The 16,145-nt window shown below is 41.4% G+C and overlaps 1 protein-coding gene across 1 annotated transcript in view; it reads left to right on the top strand.

Moving 5' to 3' along the window:
• SDK1 (sidekick cell adhesion molecule 1) overlaps positions 1-16,145 on the top strand; it is a 384,821-nt gene that overhangs the window by 216,819 nt on the left and 151,857 nt on the right. The window lies entirely within an intron of this gene.

Here is a 16,145-nt window from a genome sequence, read left to right as displayed (position 1 = left end):
CTCACCAACACGTGCTTGTCTGCTTCTTCACTCACAGTAATTGCTGAAGTTGTAATTTTAAATCTGACTGGTGGTATCAGAAGGCCAACTACATGGTGTTATGTGGGTCAGGACCTGCAAATCCCAGCATCTTAATTTGACCTTTGGCAATTGACTCTGTGCTGTTTTATTCCCCATCTTTTCTCCTTAATTGCAGCTGCAGCCGTGTCTGGCTGCTGTTACAAGAACTGAATTAGAAAAATGGAAGAAGTTATTCCGTGATGCTTTGGCTCTCAAAGTAGCTGTTTAACCCTGTGATTTTGTTAGAGCCATGCATGAAATCTATGCCTCTGATGTCTCTTCTGTCATATGTACTTATAATTCTGAGAAAGAACACTTTCAAAATGATGATAAAGGGAAAGCTTCAGAACTGTGATAATTTTGACACATCATTACTATGATTGACACGATAAATAAGTCAGGTCATAAGGAATAATGCAGTTCTAAATCCCCAACCACATAAGCTTGCTGAGAGGGAAAAAAGGGTCTATTAAATTTTCTGTATAGAGATTGCAGTCAGTGGTGCATAAACAATACATTCTATAGCAACCTGTTCATTGCTCAAGTTGTTATTGGCAGGCACTGTGGCATTTCTACAGTCATTAAAAGAAGCTATCACTATTAATCTCCAGTCTCAAGGCAGACAGGTTTAACCTGAAGCTGATCATCAAATAATGGTAACAGATATTTGTGCTTTGGTGAACGTTCCCTTTCATCTTTGGATGCCTTTCCTGTAATGTAACAGGAAGGGTTGAGGATTGTAACCTTCATTATAAAAGTTAGGAAGTTAATAATGTCTCTTTTAAGCAGGTTTCTGCCCCCCAAACCAAGGGTGTTTGCGAAGGGGAGGAGATTTTACAAGACTTGTCAGCTCATTCTATGCATCCTCAGCATTCGGGGTATTTCTTACTCTAATTTTCCATTAATAGTCTTTGGTTTCATAAAAAAACCTCATCCTTGAGCTGTTCAGTGTTCCTCCATTAGAAGGAAAAGCTTTTTTTTAATTGGTGAATTGAGTCTTTAAAGTGATGTCAAAGAGTGATGTACTAACCAGTAATGTATTTATGTTCCCCTTTTCCTCCTGGTGGCCTGAGGAGTTCATCCCACCCTGCAGGTACAAGAGCACTTGGGAAGGGCAGCTGTAAGGATGAATTCATCAAGTTTCTTCCTTAGAAAGTGGCCCTTGAAAGAACTGAAATAACCAAAATATTTTGACTTGTGTTCTCTTTTGCTAACCCTTATTCAAGGAAAATCGTGTTTTCCTCTGGGACAAAATACAGAAATCTGTCACCACAGACAAATGGGAAACTGTGATTCATAAAGGTTAAGGGGAAAAATTCAATTAATTTTTCATTCTTCCTAAAGAGAAAGTCATTTCCCTTCTCAAATATCCCTTAACATCCTCACAGAAATAGGATGATATCTGTCATTAAGGCTTTCTGAGTACTCTTGTCCCAGTTCCAACTTTTGGTTGTGGTCATCAAGTGATCAGGGCAAAACAAACTTATCACAAGTTACATCTTCAGAAACCATTTTTATGTGCTAATACAAAAATTAAATTCCTGCACTGGAGGCTTCCCTGGTATAAATGATCTTCAGAGCATCCAGTGTCACCAAGACATGGAGCCCCTCAGCGAGGACAGCCCTGCCCTGTTGTACCCCATGTGCTCATCCACTCCAAAGAAGAGCAAAGCAGCAGCAGCTGTGCCCAGGCTCTCCTCTCTGCTCCGTAGTCTGACATCAGTCACAGTGATGGACATAGGCTGGAAAACCGGTTTAAATTAATAATTTGTGTCACCCCAGAAAGGGCTACAGTCCCACATGGTCTGAAGCAGGAGTGTGCCAGTCATGGACAGTGACAGGGCAGGGCTGGGTGTGAGCACAGCCCAGCACCCCTTGGCAGGGAGCAGGGTCTGGGGTTAACGTGCAGCTCCTCTGCAGTGGCTGAAGGGCTGGGGTGGGATTTCTCTAAGCTCCTTCTCACACAACTGTTGGGTGAAAGCCCATCCAGTGCCACCCCCCGCCATGGCCAGGGACACCTTCCACTATCCCAGGCTGCTCCAAGCCCTGTCCAGCCTGGCCTTGGTCACTTCCAGGGATGGAGCAGCCACAGCTTCTCTGGGCACCCTGTGCCAGGGCCTCACAGGGAAGGATTTCTTTTTAATTTATAATCTAAATCCACCTTCCTGCAGCTTAAAGAGCAGCCAGGAGTTGATTTAGAGAGTATGACACTGACCGTGTTTGCATCCAGAGGAGATTGGGAAGGCAAAGAGATGCTGTTGGTTTGAATTTTGGAAGGACTCAGCTCAGGGGGTTGAGAGGAGCATCCCCCTGCTCAGGCTCCTTCCCTGGCGGGTTCCCAGGGCAGGTGGAGAGTCCTCCTTGACCCTTCACACCCACTGAACCCATCTCTACAGTGCTTCAGACCGGTTTTCATCTTGGCCTTTTTAATTTTTTAATTGGTTGGATATTTTATTTGTTGGGTATTTTATTTGATCGCTGACAAAGGACAGAAGAAAGGTATGACAGAACATGACTGTGGAGATGGAGGGGCATGAAAGCAGGTTTAGCTCATGGCCTTAGCATATGTTTTGGTTTGGGGTTTAGGCATTCATTTCTAATGCTTTGCACCAGCTCAAGGCCAGTTAAATTGGTGTGGTGACATGTGCCAGAGTCTGCGGGCAGCCTGAGACAGTAACTCTGAGAAATGCAAATTGCCTGGTTTGCTCTTGCCTGTGGTACAACCTGGGGGAATACTCTGCTTTTCCCCCTCTCTAGTCTGCTGTTGACCAAAGACACTGTAAGTAACTGTCCAGCAGCAGTACTAAATTTAGAATACCACATCCCATTAAGGTATTTTCCAACTGAGAGCTGGCCTGAAAAGGGAACTGTGAGAAGGGGGACAGCTTCAGAGCCTGCGAGATCCCCATGGAGTTGTATCTTCTTCCAGCTGAAGACTGTAAAGAAAAAAAAGAAATCTTCCCATCTTGCATTTGAGTGTAACCTAATGTGTTAAAAGGTTGTAATAAACAGGTCAGATGCACCTGGTGCAGCCTCATTTCAGTAATGTTTGTCCTTGCCTCATTTTCACCACACATAAAATGGAGATAATCGTTCCTCCATCTTCTCTAGAGGTCTCTAGTGTGCTCGGAGAAGCAGTTATTATTTTTCAAGAGCACTTTCTACTCCTTCTGCTTTCCAGCGGTAATAAGTTGTACTTTTTAATGGTAGGAGTAACGGATTTGTACAGAAATAAATCAGCTTTTTAAAATTTTCCACTTTCCCTTTTTTACTGGTTTTACGCATTTGTATGCATAGAGAGCAATGAGAAACAACAGAAAAATTGTTAGCAGTTAAAAACATTTGTTTAAAAGCATTTTTTTGTGGCTGTGGTTCTCTTATATGAAAAAAGAAACAGATTCATTTGCAACATGCTATTTTTTCTTGTCCTTTACATTGGCTGTTATTATGAGTGGTGTTTGTGATTCGCTATAAAATACACAGTTTTATGTCCACCCTGCCTGTGTTGAGGGGAAGGTTCAACCATTTACCACTTTCAGAGTGAGTAGATACCAATGATTTGCAGAAGCTCCTCAGTGTCTCTCAGAAATTTGATCATTTTTTTCCTGCCTATGGTTGCACACCTAAAATTTGTGACCAGACAGAAATCGGGAAATGCAGAGAAACACTTAAAAGTCCACATTTTCAGAGTTTTGGGTACACGTTGGAGTTGAAGCTTGTAATGTTTTTCCATGCATGTTATTTAAAATAAAACTTTAAAAGCAAATCAAACTGCCCCCCAAATCAGACATAAAACCCCACCTGAGATTGTGCATCACTGCTTGCTGCATCAGGGCTGAGTGGGAAGCATGAAAAGCAGAAACCCTGTGCAGTTTCCATGTTTGGGAAATAAATGGCTTTATTCAATGTATGAAATGCTCAGGAGATCTGTCTGAAGTTTCTGCCTTGTGTGTGGGACATGGGAAAGCTGTTCCCAGAGCCCAGAACACCCCGGGTCATGAACCCTGGGACCAGGAGTGCTCCCTTGTCCCAGTTCCCTTCCCAGTCCCTAATTCTGGGGTGCAGTACATGCTTGAGTGAGAAGAGCTTTATTTGTACCTTATAGTGGGCTCTGTTACAGAGTGGCATTAAAGCATTTTGCTGAAATACCAAGTGATCCTTTTCTTTTTCAGAAGTGCTAAGTGAAAACACATTGATTTTTATTTTCTTTCAGCAACTTCAATAGCTCAAGATTATTACTATTTTTAAGAGTGATAGAGAAATGTCAAAAATGCTTCATCTGTACTTTTATTTTTATATATCACCAGGCTTTGTGTTTTTCAGGGTTTTTTTGTTTGAAGTTGCAGACTTTGGGTACAGGACAGAGAGATTATGGTTTATTTCAGAAAGCTGCTTCTATTTCTGAGTCCTCTCAGAGATTTCGTGGTTCAGTGGGTAACACATTTTATTGTCTTAAATTCAGTCTATGCTGCAAAATTCTTTTGCTCCTGAATAGCCAAATGGTCTGGCACACATTAATCTCTTATCTATAATAACATTTTTTGAAAGGAAGGATGGGAGGGAGATGGAGCAGTTCGTGACACTCCGTAGGGTACTGGCAGTAGCCTGCAGAGAGGCCAGCACCAGCTTTTGACACTGCACATGCTTTATTCATTCAGTATTTCCTCCCACTGAAGGTGAGTGTGCATGCTCTGAGTTTTCACAGCTAATCCCACAGCCAAAAACTTGGAGAGAAGTCTCTGAGCAGGAGGTGGCACCACCAGGTTGGTGCTGGAGGTGTTTGGGCATCCCCATCGGCATCCAGGATCCAGGTGCTGGCTGCAGCCAGCTCTTCCAGCCTGCCTTCCTGGCAGCTTTGTCTTACCTGCTTGGAGGAATTTTAATGTCCTCTAGATGCATTTTATGGGTGTGTTTAAGTGATTCATCCTTCCTCGTTCTGTGTAAGCACTTTAAGGAGATGAGTGTGTAGGAGATGAAGTGAGCGACAGGTTTGGGGTTTCAAGTGGACCCTGCAACGTTTGGTTTCTGGTTTAGCTGCTCTGACAGCTGATAGTTCTGCTCTGACACAGCCCATCACCATCTGGAGAGCAGAATTATGTTGTTAAGGGTTATTTTTGGGGCAGATCTGAATAAAATGGGTTAATTAAGTCAAAACAATGCAGTTGTGTTCTGCCTAATGACACGCTGCCAATTTATTTCAAATTGACAACCCAAGGACATTTTGGGAAGTGACAAAGACTGTTTAGAGCCTAAACCTAAGGGTGAATTGGTTCCTTTTTAAAACAAAATGAAATAAATGTTACTTGTACCTCCACATTATAGAAATTCATGTCTCAGACGATGGTGCATTTTTGAATGTGTCACTTTATCTTTCATTTATTCCCCCTAATTTTCCTTATTAACTGTAATTCTGTTGTGACATCTGAGTGTCATATTATAATGATGAAAATTTCAAATAAGAAGCAGCATGAAATGTGAAGTTTCAGATGAGCTGGGAGTCAAGAGCACCCTGTGGAAATAAGCTTATGGTTTTTATCACAGTAGTGAGTCCCTGTCATATTCAGGGGAGGCTGTTTACCATCCACACAGCCAAAAACTGTGACCAACTCTCATCTGAGAGGGCAGGAAGTCAATGCAAGATTGAGAAGACATCACTCTTCAACTCTTCTCTTGGCAGGGCGCAGCAATAGGAGATCCTAAATGCATTAATGCAAAGGGCATTTGTACAGGCCAAGCAAGGTGCAACCAACAGTTTGTTTTTCACAATGCTGGCACTCCCCAGACTGCAGAAACACCAACAAAGAGCCTGGAGTGATAACTTCCCTTTAGATTGCTTTTTACAAGACTTGCAGCATCCTCTGAGCAGCATTTATGTACTGGGTATAAATAGGCAGGTCCAAAACCCCATTCCACATCCCAGAAAAGAGAGAGGTTGGTTTATTCTCTTTTCAGAGAATTAAATGCTTATCCATCTGTGGAATTATTTTTGAATGGATAAGTTTGTAGACTTCCTTTAGCTGGGTTATTGTTTACTCTTTTGGAAGATTCTTTGCTTTCAGAGTTGTTTTGTTCTTGTGACAGAGGAAATGCAGCGATGTGTATTTTTCTCCCTGCTGAGGTCTGAGGCAACCTTATAATATAAAATAACCAAAGATTGATAATCACAAAGACTGCAAAGAGGAAGATGCACTTTATTTAGGAGAAAAAAAAAAATCTCTGCTAGAAAGGGGAAACAAAATTCTTTCTTTTGTTAGAAAAATATTTCTTTGGATTCTGACCTCTGCTGCATGCATGGCTTTGTCCTGGTTTTTTAAATTTTATTTTACAGTACTCTAAATATTGCAAATAAAATTTTATTTGGTTCTGAATGTCCGTGACCTGAACAACTCTACTTTTATTAGGAATTGTCTCCTTTTATAGAAGACAGTGGAAAAGTAGCATGATATGGTCAGGGGGATGGAGAACTTTAGACCATATGGAGTGGACCTGAGGCCCCTGATAACCTATTTCTCAAAAGATTATTTTGACAAGTCATTCCATATGTTTGGTTGAGTTAGCTGCTGGAAGAAAGCTGAGGGGTATCTTCTTGTTTTTCTGATCTGTTCTCTTTATGTAAAGACTTGGAAATAGCAGACCTTTGGGAGCAAGGTAGCAATCTGGATCCCAAAACATGTTTCTCAGATGTGTATGTGTGTGTGTGTGTATATATAAAAATAGAATGTAGTAAGAGTTGACCTTGAGTTTAAAATGCTGTTCAGTGAGTGCATCTGGGTTTGAAGAGTTAAGTTCAGCAAGGCAAACCAAGAATGCCTGTTTATTTCAGTGTTATCCTCTCTGTAGCACTGCTTTCCTTTAAGCCTTCATGAGCTGTGCCCAGCCTGTGCTATCTGGGATCTGAGGACAGGCTGTTATATTTGGTAGGGTTTTTTTTATTTCTTTTAAAGTTCAAATTATGTTTATATGTGGCAAGTTTTAATCTCAGTTCTTAGAGTGGATTTTCTGGAGAAAGCTTTGACCCACACTTTGCTTATCCACCACCTGGAAAAATGGACTTGCTTGGCTTTGTTGAATGCTTTTTAAGAATATGGGAATGGGGCCCAGGTGGTATCTGTGACACAAAATCCCCTCCCTTTGTTGTGAAGGGCAGATAAACTATGGAACTGTTTTGAACTAAAAGAGGGGAGATTTAGATCCTGTAGGAAGTTAGGAGGAAGCTCTTCCCTGTGAGAGTGGGCAGGCCCTGGCACAGATTCCCAGAGAAGCTGGGGCTGCCCCTGGATCCCTGGAAGTGTCCAAGGCCAGGCTGGATGGGGCTTGGAGCAACCTGGGATAGTGGAAGGTGTCCCTGAACTGGATGAGCTTTAAGGTCCCTTCCAACCCAAACCATTCTGGGATTCTGTGATCAGTCTGTGTATGCAAGTCTCTGCTTCCCATGTAATGCTCCACAATGTCAGGTTCATTTAAAGAACTGCTACAGAGAAATAGATCTTGGGAACTCACATGTGATCAATTGTAGGCATGTGCTTTATGCTCTACAGAGGGTATTTAATCCAAAATCTTCCCTCTGAAAATAGTGCTTCCATTATTGTTGTCATAAAATAAATTGTTGAAGGTATTTCTTCAAGAATTTCCCCCAAAGTCACTGCAAATGCTTTTCTTTATTTAAGTTTAGTGAAGGATAGATGAGATTTTCTTCTTTAGTTGTTACCACCCTTTCATTTCTAAGTAGGAGGAAGAGTTAGAACTTCTTAGAAGTAAGAAAAAGCAAAAGTAGACTGTCAGTTGTGCAATTTAATTTGTGCCAAAGTAAGGAGTTAAGAAATGCGTTTATAAAAGAACCTAACATGAAGCCATATGCAAAGACATATTTGTAAATAGAAGGCAGCAGTTTATCTCCCATTTCTCTCTCTTTGCTGCTGCTTGACATGAAACCAGGACCTGCTGGTGAGAATTGCAGCCCCTGAAATGGCAGCAGCTCTCTGATCCCTGTGACACATCCATGTCCCCAGCTCAGCTTTCCTCCTTCATTTCTCCTCTCAGCTCATCTCAACACTGAATTTGCATTTCTGGACATGATTATTAAGTGACAGTTTTGGTTTATTTAACATCCAGCTACTGATGCATGGTTTATTAACTTAAATTTCACATTATTAAGAAAGCAAATTATAAATGCTCAGGTGTGTCAAGCACTGAGGCTTCAAGGCCTTATTTTAGGTTTTGTCGTTAAGAGAAAGTGAGTCTAGCTTTTTGCTGCAGAAACCCCTGCAACCCCTGCCAGGCCCCTCAAACCTGTTTCTTCCTGCCAAATGAGGGTCTGTTTATGGTTAAAAGGATGCTGCTCATCCTACTAAAGTACATCGTAAAAATATACAGCCTCTTAAAAGTAATTCCCTCTAATGAGTTATTTTTAAGTCTTCTTAAACATAGCTGTGTTTTGGGAGACATTTGAGGGGGAAGGGAAGGGAAGGGAAGGGAAGGGAAGGGAAGGGAAGGGAAGGGAAGGGAAGGGAAGGGAAGGGAAGGGAAGGGAAGGGAAGGGAAGGGAAGGGAAGGGAAGGGAAGGGAAGCTGGGGAGACACTGGAGCATCTTCCAGTGCCTAAAAGGGTTCCAGGAGAGCTGAGAAGGGACTTTGCAGAAGGGCTGGAGTGCCAGCACAAGGGGGAATGGCTCTGAACTACCAGAAGACAGGGACAGATGGAATACTGGGGAGAAATGCTTCCCTGGGAGGGTGGGCAGCCCTGGCACAGGGTGCCCAGAGCAGCTGTGGCTGCCCCTGGATCCCTGGCAGTGCCCAAGGCCAGGTTGGACACTGGGGTTGGAGCAGCCTGGGACAGTGGGAGGTGTCCCTGCCATGGCAGGGGGTGGCACTGGATGGACTTTAAGGCCTGTCCCCACCCAAACCATTCCGGGATTCTGTGATTCCATGGGAAGCCAAAGCCTCTGGGTCCTGGCTGCAGCTGCTCTGCCTTTTTGCCTCGTGCATCCCTTTGAAGATGGCTCTGAGGCTAATAGATTCCACTGCCAGACCATGGATATTTTCCCCCCTTTTAACTGCTGTTGAATAAGATTACACACTCTATCCACTTATTTAGCTGGTATTAAAGCAATGTGGTGAATTGAAAAGCCACCCGAGTGTTCTTTAGCTGGAATAGCTTGAGGCTATATATTTTTTCATGTTAAAAGCTCTAATGATGGTCTGGATGATAAGTTTCCAGGCAGAAAGAAGCTCCTCACTGTGCATGGGGGAAGGTCAGGTCAGCAACAGAGACTGAACTTCCAAATTGCTCTTTCTGCACGGGGAGTTGTGAGAAGGGAATTTCAGAGTGTTTGAGCAGAAATTTGGTCTGCTTTTGAATTTAGCTGCTGATTCACAGGGTGCTGTGTAACTAAGCAGTGGTTTAATTTCCTTAAAACTACATGGGACAATGCTAGAATTCTATTTCTGAAGTAGTCCTGTAATACAAAGTGGGTCTGTAGGCCTCAGGGAATAGAAAAAAGAAGAATTCACCCCCCAAATAGCAGTTGCTAGGTCACCTGCACTTAATGGTCTGTAGAAAGAGAGGAAAATCAAGAAGAAAGCCACATCTCCAATCCCTGTCCCTGTCTTCAGAGCAAAACTGGGGAAAGACAGGCTGGAGAGATTGTGTCACCAAAGCCATCCTGGCCTTGCTGCTTCTCCTGGGGCACTTTGTTGGTTACAGAAATACATTTCCCATCTTCAAATTAACTGTATTTAGGCCCCAGCCTCTCATTGTGCCCAGGAATAGACCTAAGAACCCTCTATAAGGTTTCAGACCTTTTCAATCTGTGTTTTAGACTCAGTTTTATCCAATAAAATATATAAATCTCCTCTTTACTGGACTATCTGCACACAAATGGGTATAAATCGTCTTGTGGCTAGAGCTGAGTTCTCCATTAATCTTTCCCTAGGGCTAAAACTAACAGCACTTGCAGTCTGTGTGAAAGCCCTTACAAAGAGAGGGAAAAAAGCTCTTTAAAAGGTGGCTGTTATTTGTTTAAACATTTGGAGGCATTTATAGAGTGATGCTGGCTTGGATTTTTACCCTTGCTCCTCATCTTTTGTGTGTTTTTCAGTGAATGCTTCCAGGCAAGAAAAGTTTTGCTTGTTTCACTTGGTAAGATGAAGACTGTGAAAGAACAGGATTGTTTTCTGTAAATGCTTTAGATGTGAGTATCTCAGAGGGAGAGAGAGCAGGTCTTCAAACTATAAAGGACAACTCTGGCAGAAGAACTAATGAAGTGCGTTGGCCATTTAAGCTGGAAATGAGGAGTGTTTGTAGCAGGTTGAACAGAAAAGCTTTAGGAAGCTTTCCAACCAAAAAAGGATCTGGACTGACAAAATCACCCCTTGTATGGGTTAATTTCTGTGGGTAACTTTGGTTTTCAAAGTGAAAAGCATCAGAAGTGTCATTATGACATATTCAGACCATCCCACAGGCCCGGGAGGGGTGGATGGAAAAGGAGGGAGGGGAGGCCATGCCTTTATGACATGGGCAGTTCTGGCAAAATGAATTTATTGCAAGGCTTCTTCAACAGGTGCTGATGAAATCTTTTCTAATTGTTCCTTTACCATATCCCTCTTCAAACACTGGGTATTTAACTTGGGATCTACTTCCTCTCCATTGTTCTGAGTTGTATTATTTTATTCATCCTTCTTCTTTTTCTTTTTCTTTTTTTTTTTTTAATTTCCCTTGCAATGGAAATGCATCCTGTATTTCTTGTGATGTGGACAAAGCTTAGTCACAGTGACAAGAGTGTAATGAGTCAATAAATACAACCGACCTAGATCATTCACTTGTTTTGCTTGTGTTTTGTAAATCTTTTTCATATCTGGTGTTTTATTCATATGTCGTGATGTCTGATGTCTGGTTCAGGACGAGGGCTGGATATATAAAAATTCACTTGTTGTGATTAATTCAAACAACTAGGCTGTTTCTTCCCTATAAATTTGATCCACAAAATTAAGATTTTATGTTGCTCCTTATTTACTTTTTTAGGTCTGAAGTCTGAGTTCTCAAAAATAAATAAATTATGTTAATACTTACGTTTTTGAGAAGTCTGAAGACATTTTTGGGTACTGAAAAGTCATCATTTTTGATGCAACAACTCTTTACCATTATTTTGCTAATTATTTTATGACTATGTAACATTGGCTCAAAAAAAAAAAAAATCTGGAGTTTTTATGTTCTTCATCAAACTAAACAAGTGTGACCAGGAAGTCTCATGGGAAAGTCTTTGTTATTTTTCTTTGTGTCTAGAAATCTGAGTAGAGACCTGTGCAGTGACAGCAGCATCATATTTCCCTTTTCTTGAAAATAAATAGTCCTTGCTAGCGTCAAAGTGGGAAACTGAAACAGTAGCTTTGATTATCTTAATGCTCTTTTATTGTATCAGCTCTTAATAATCACTCTAATGAGCGGGGATCCAATAGACATGGTTTGGGACAGAGGTTTATGATTGAGAACACACTTTCTTTTCATTATTTGCATAATGTTTCTCTCTGGTGCCTGCAGGTGGTTGTCAGCATTTGCTTTTCTGTTGATCGGGCTCCAATTCCTGTTGTGCATCTTTTGCTCTGAAGGGGAAGGGAAATGAATCTATTATTGATCAGGATCCAATTCCTGTTGTGTGTCTTGTACTGGAGAGGGAAAGGGGCATTAATCCACTCTGGGTTCATAATTCAAACCATCTGCAGGCTGTACCTGGCAACAGGGAGTGTGTTCCATTAGATAGTTTGTATTTGTAAGGTTGGTTTGTTGTTTTTTTTCTCCCCCTCAAGCAATCTTGAGGGGGAGATTGTCATTTGTGATTGTCATTTCTCCTCTTTTCTCAAATTCTGCGTCCCAGGCAGAGATTGCACATTCCTGATGCCATAATGTTGTACTATATGTAATATTTTTGCTATTTGTGTTGGACTCTTCTATCCTGCTTTTTTTCTAATAGAGGTGTCCATAATTTGATAAAATGAGGCTTTGCATGTATCCTGCATAGTAATTACCAAGGCATTTCTGCAACCTGTGCAAGCCTGGAAGTCTGTGGGAAGTTTATGGTGAAGGTTTTCTAGTATTTTTCTCCCAGGATAACTTATAAATGGTTTCAAACTTCTGATTAAGTACTCAATTTCTCTATTAGCTTGAGGGTAGGGTACTGGTGATCACTTCTGTGACGCGTTTTTCTCACATAGACGAATATCATGATATGAATAAGTAAATTTATTTTTGGGTACTGGTTCCTGTGGGATCCCTTGTTCACTGCAAGCTGGACATGGAGCAGTAATGACAGTAATTTACAGTAAGGGTAGGGATGAGGTGCAGCCAGGCTCTTGATTATTTGGATATTCCTCCTCCTCCTGCTCGTGGTCACCTTGTTTGGATTAAGCTTCTTCAGAGGGTTGGGACCTATAAGAAAACCTCAAAAATAAAACCTTATCATTGTGCTCAAGTCTGAACTCAAACTATTCCTTCTTTTCAGGAGATAAACAGTTTCTCTCAGTTTCTGTTGAGGCTGGCTTACCTCGTATCTCTGTCACATAAATTTGAGCACCCATTGAAGGAATTCACTTAATATTCTGCACTGCAAATACAGACATAGATAAACTTTGCATGTCATAATGTAAAATCTGGGGAAGAACTTAATGTTTATGCATTTCTGAAGGAGAAAGAACCTATTATGTCTCCAGTCATCTGGCCTGGGTGAGATTTCAGTTCTACTGGGAAAATTAAGCATCCGAGGTGGCTTTGATAAAGTCTGTGATCTTTATAAACTATAAATTACAATATTTAAAATTCCCTGTACCTTACATGTCAATATATGTACAGAGATAAAAATATTGTCTTTTCAGAGATGATAGGGCAGTGTACATAATTATCGTATTTAAATAACAGATTAAAATTCTACAGCTCATCAGTACAAAAAAAGAAATCAGTGTTAGAAAGGCCTTGGGTGGGTTTCATTCCTGATCAGGCAGGAGGAGGGAGGGGGAAGCTCAGCAGGCTCAGTGATGCGCAGCCATTCACAGCCACAGGTGATAAAAACAAATAGACCGTGCCAAAGTTGTTCACTCTTTCTTCTCTCTTCTCTCAATTTATTTCTGCTTTGTAGGGAATTGCCAGATTCCTGAATTCCACAGTCTGGAGAGAAGTGTATGCTCAAAGAGATGGAAAAAAACCTGGTCCATCCCTTTCAATTTTATTTTGTCTCTTCCCGTTCCCCCCCCACCTTTTCCTAGTTCTTTAAAAAAAATAACCAAACAAAAGTTTAATATGGAAAACATAATATCAGTGCCAATTTACCTTAATATCTTGGGCTGCAAATGGCAGCATTTCAACTGTTTCATGAGCAGCTGGAGATGGCAACCACTGGAGGATTGAAGGACGAACTCCCTCCTGTCCTGAGTGCAAGTCTTAGGTGTCCCCACAGTCCTGCTTCAAAAACTGTTCAAAAATGCAGTCCTGAAGGCTCTGCAGGTATTGGGCCCTTGTAGGTCCTGGTAATGGCTCAGACAGTGATAAATGAGAAAGTTTAGAAGCAAAGGGGAGATTGGAAATGCTGGGAGGCTAAAATGGATAGAAAGGAAAACAAAGCAGCGTGAACTCTCTTTTGGAGGACAGTCCTTGCTGGATTAGGACTCTTGCCTGTGGCAGCCCTTCTGTCCACTCATCTATTAAGGGCTAAAATCAGATTAAGAGCACATCCCTTAAGTGTTTTTCATTGTCACTCAGCCTTGTCTCTGCAGCTTCCCCCAGGTTCCCCCCAGACTGATTATGTCTGACAGTGAGGCTTCTCTGGCTCCACTTCTGGGGTCAGTGGTTTTCCCTAATGCTGCTTTGCTTTCTTACCTGAGAGGAGGCTTCAGAAAGCAGATGGAAAGGAAAGAAGGCCTTCTCTTTCCAAAAAGGTAGAATATAGATCGGAATGGTGGTTCCCTAATAGCAGATTCATCTCACTGTCACTCTGTTCTCATGTGCATTTGTATTACTTCCCCATTTCAGTGTATTTAATCTTTCCTTCAGAGAAGTTGAAGTTCAATCATTACATTAAAGCATACATCAGAAATTGAGCAGTTCTGAAATAGTGGGAAACTTCTTTAGGGGACCATGGGATGTAAAAGGGGGGAAAATGGCCAGAGATGAATGCAGAGAAGCTGAGGGAGGGGAGGAGGAGAAGGAAAAGGAAGAGGTGATGAAAAGCCAGAAACAGCTAAGTGCTAGAAAGCTCAGGCAACAAAAGTCTGATGAAGTAAAAAAAAAAGAGCAGTGAAAAGGAGAAAAATTCAATTGTTTTCGACAAAGGATTTTAAAAGAAAATGTCTGTTTGCTAACAATGACATTCTGCATTGGATTTTTGCGTAGCATCAGTCAAGTAAAATCACATCTGTGTGGTGCATGTGGAGGCAGGAGAAGGATGGAGTGGCTTTATTGACAGGCAGGATGAGACACTTGGGAAGTCTGGGTAGTTGTTCATTATCTGGTTGTTTGCAATAACTCTCTGCCTTCCCCAGCCTGATAGAAAGCTGATCTGCCACATCCCATCATCCAAACAAAATACCAGTGTTGCTTATCTCCATTAGGATCTTGGCTACTCTGATACTCCAACTTGTGGATTTCTTACAAAAAGATGAAGTTCTGAAAGGCACAGATCCCAACTTACAGCCCTATTGAGATTTTTACTCTAAAAATAGCGCTAAGATCCTCCTTTGGTGTTTCAATTAGCCATAAAACAAAGCTGCAAACTGCCCTCTGCAAAGGGAGCTCTGGGAATGTCCCTGTGGAGTTGGATTTGGCAAGATTGAGGCCAGAGTGATTTATGGGAAGGGGCTTTTTAGTGCTGCAAAGGGAAACTTGAGCTGTCTTTGAATATAAAATAGGAATAATCATGCTGCCTCCATACTGTTCAGGTAATACTTGGAAAATTTGTTGTTTTCTGTATATGCTTGTTATATCTATAGCTGACCTTTGTAGCTGTGTTCCTGGGAATCCAAGTTCTGACCATTTTCATGAGCCCTCTGTCCCACATCATTTTTCAGTTCACTCACAACCTTTAGCAGGAGCCTGCTTTTAATAAATTTGTTTCAGGGATGGTACAAAATAACACCAAACACATGCTTTGTTTAGATTTTTGTTACAGTCACAAAGAAATCTCTGCCTTTTCCTGGTTGCAGGATGGGGAATGTGCACTTTTATTTCCTTTCTTATCTGCTGGGTGCACACAGGACCACTTGTGTGGGGTGATGGGAGTCACAGCAAAGCTGACTTCTCCTCTTTGTCTGGTTTTAGTGGGGAGCTGATAAGTCGAACAAGTGGTTTTCCTCTCTTCCAGATGGAGATAAGAAATGATTACTGCCAAATTAGTCACTGGTTTGTTGATCTTTTAGCATTCACTGTTGTGAACCTTCATCTTGGGCAGAAGTGGTGGGGAGCAGTGATGCTGAGGTGATTTCTTCTCATCAGTAACAAGCTTCTAATCTGACCAGCTCTTGTTTTCTGGGGGATTTTCGTTGTTTGTTTGTTTGGTTAGTTTTTGTTTTGGTTTCTTTTTAAATTGCTGTCTGGAAATCTTCTGCCATGAAATTTTACCCATAAGATCAGCATGGAAATCTTAGAAAACTGATTTTCTACCTGATGGCTTTGTGTTTCCAGGAATGTTGATGAGAAGGTGTAAAATCTACTAACAGCTTGTGTTTTGAGATCCTGTGTGTGTTTCATAGAGATGCTGTGTCAGGTTGACAGAGCATATTTAGGGGACGAAATAAATATGTGCTTACACTTTAAGTATTATTCTTGAATGCTTGAATTTATTCAGACGTGTGGGTGATATTCTTTAAATTCTAAAATGACACGCCACACTTTTATCTCCTGTACTACACTAACTGCTGTCAATTAGAAAAATATCCAAAGGTAAAAGATTTGTCACTGAGGAATCTGCTAACCTTGTGAACTTTCTGAAGCCCATGACCAAAGCCTTTGTCTATCCAGCAAGTGAAATCCAATGTCAAATGGCTTTTGGCATGCTGGGTATGATCTAAGCAAAAAAGTCTTCTGACCATTTTCTGTTCTTTAGGGAG

The sequence above is a fragment of the Cinclus cinclus genome, chromosome 16 (genome assembly GCF_963662255.1).
Source record: "Cinclus cinclus chromosome 16, bCinCin1.1, whole genome shotgun sequence".
NCBI lineage: Eukaryota > Metazoa > Chordata > Aves > Passeriformes > Cinclidae > Cinclus > Cinclus cinclus.
Note: the sequence above shows the minus strand (reverse complement) of the source record. Positions and strands in the feature narration are given on the sequence as shown.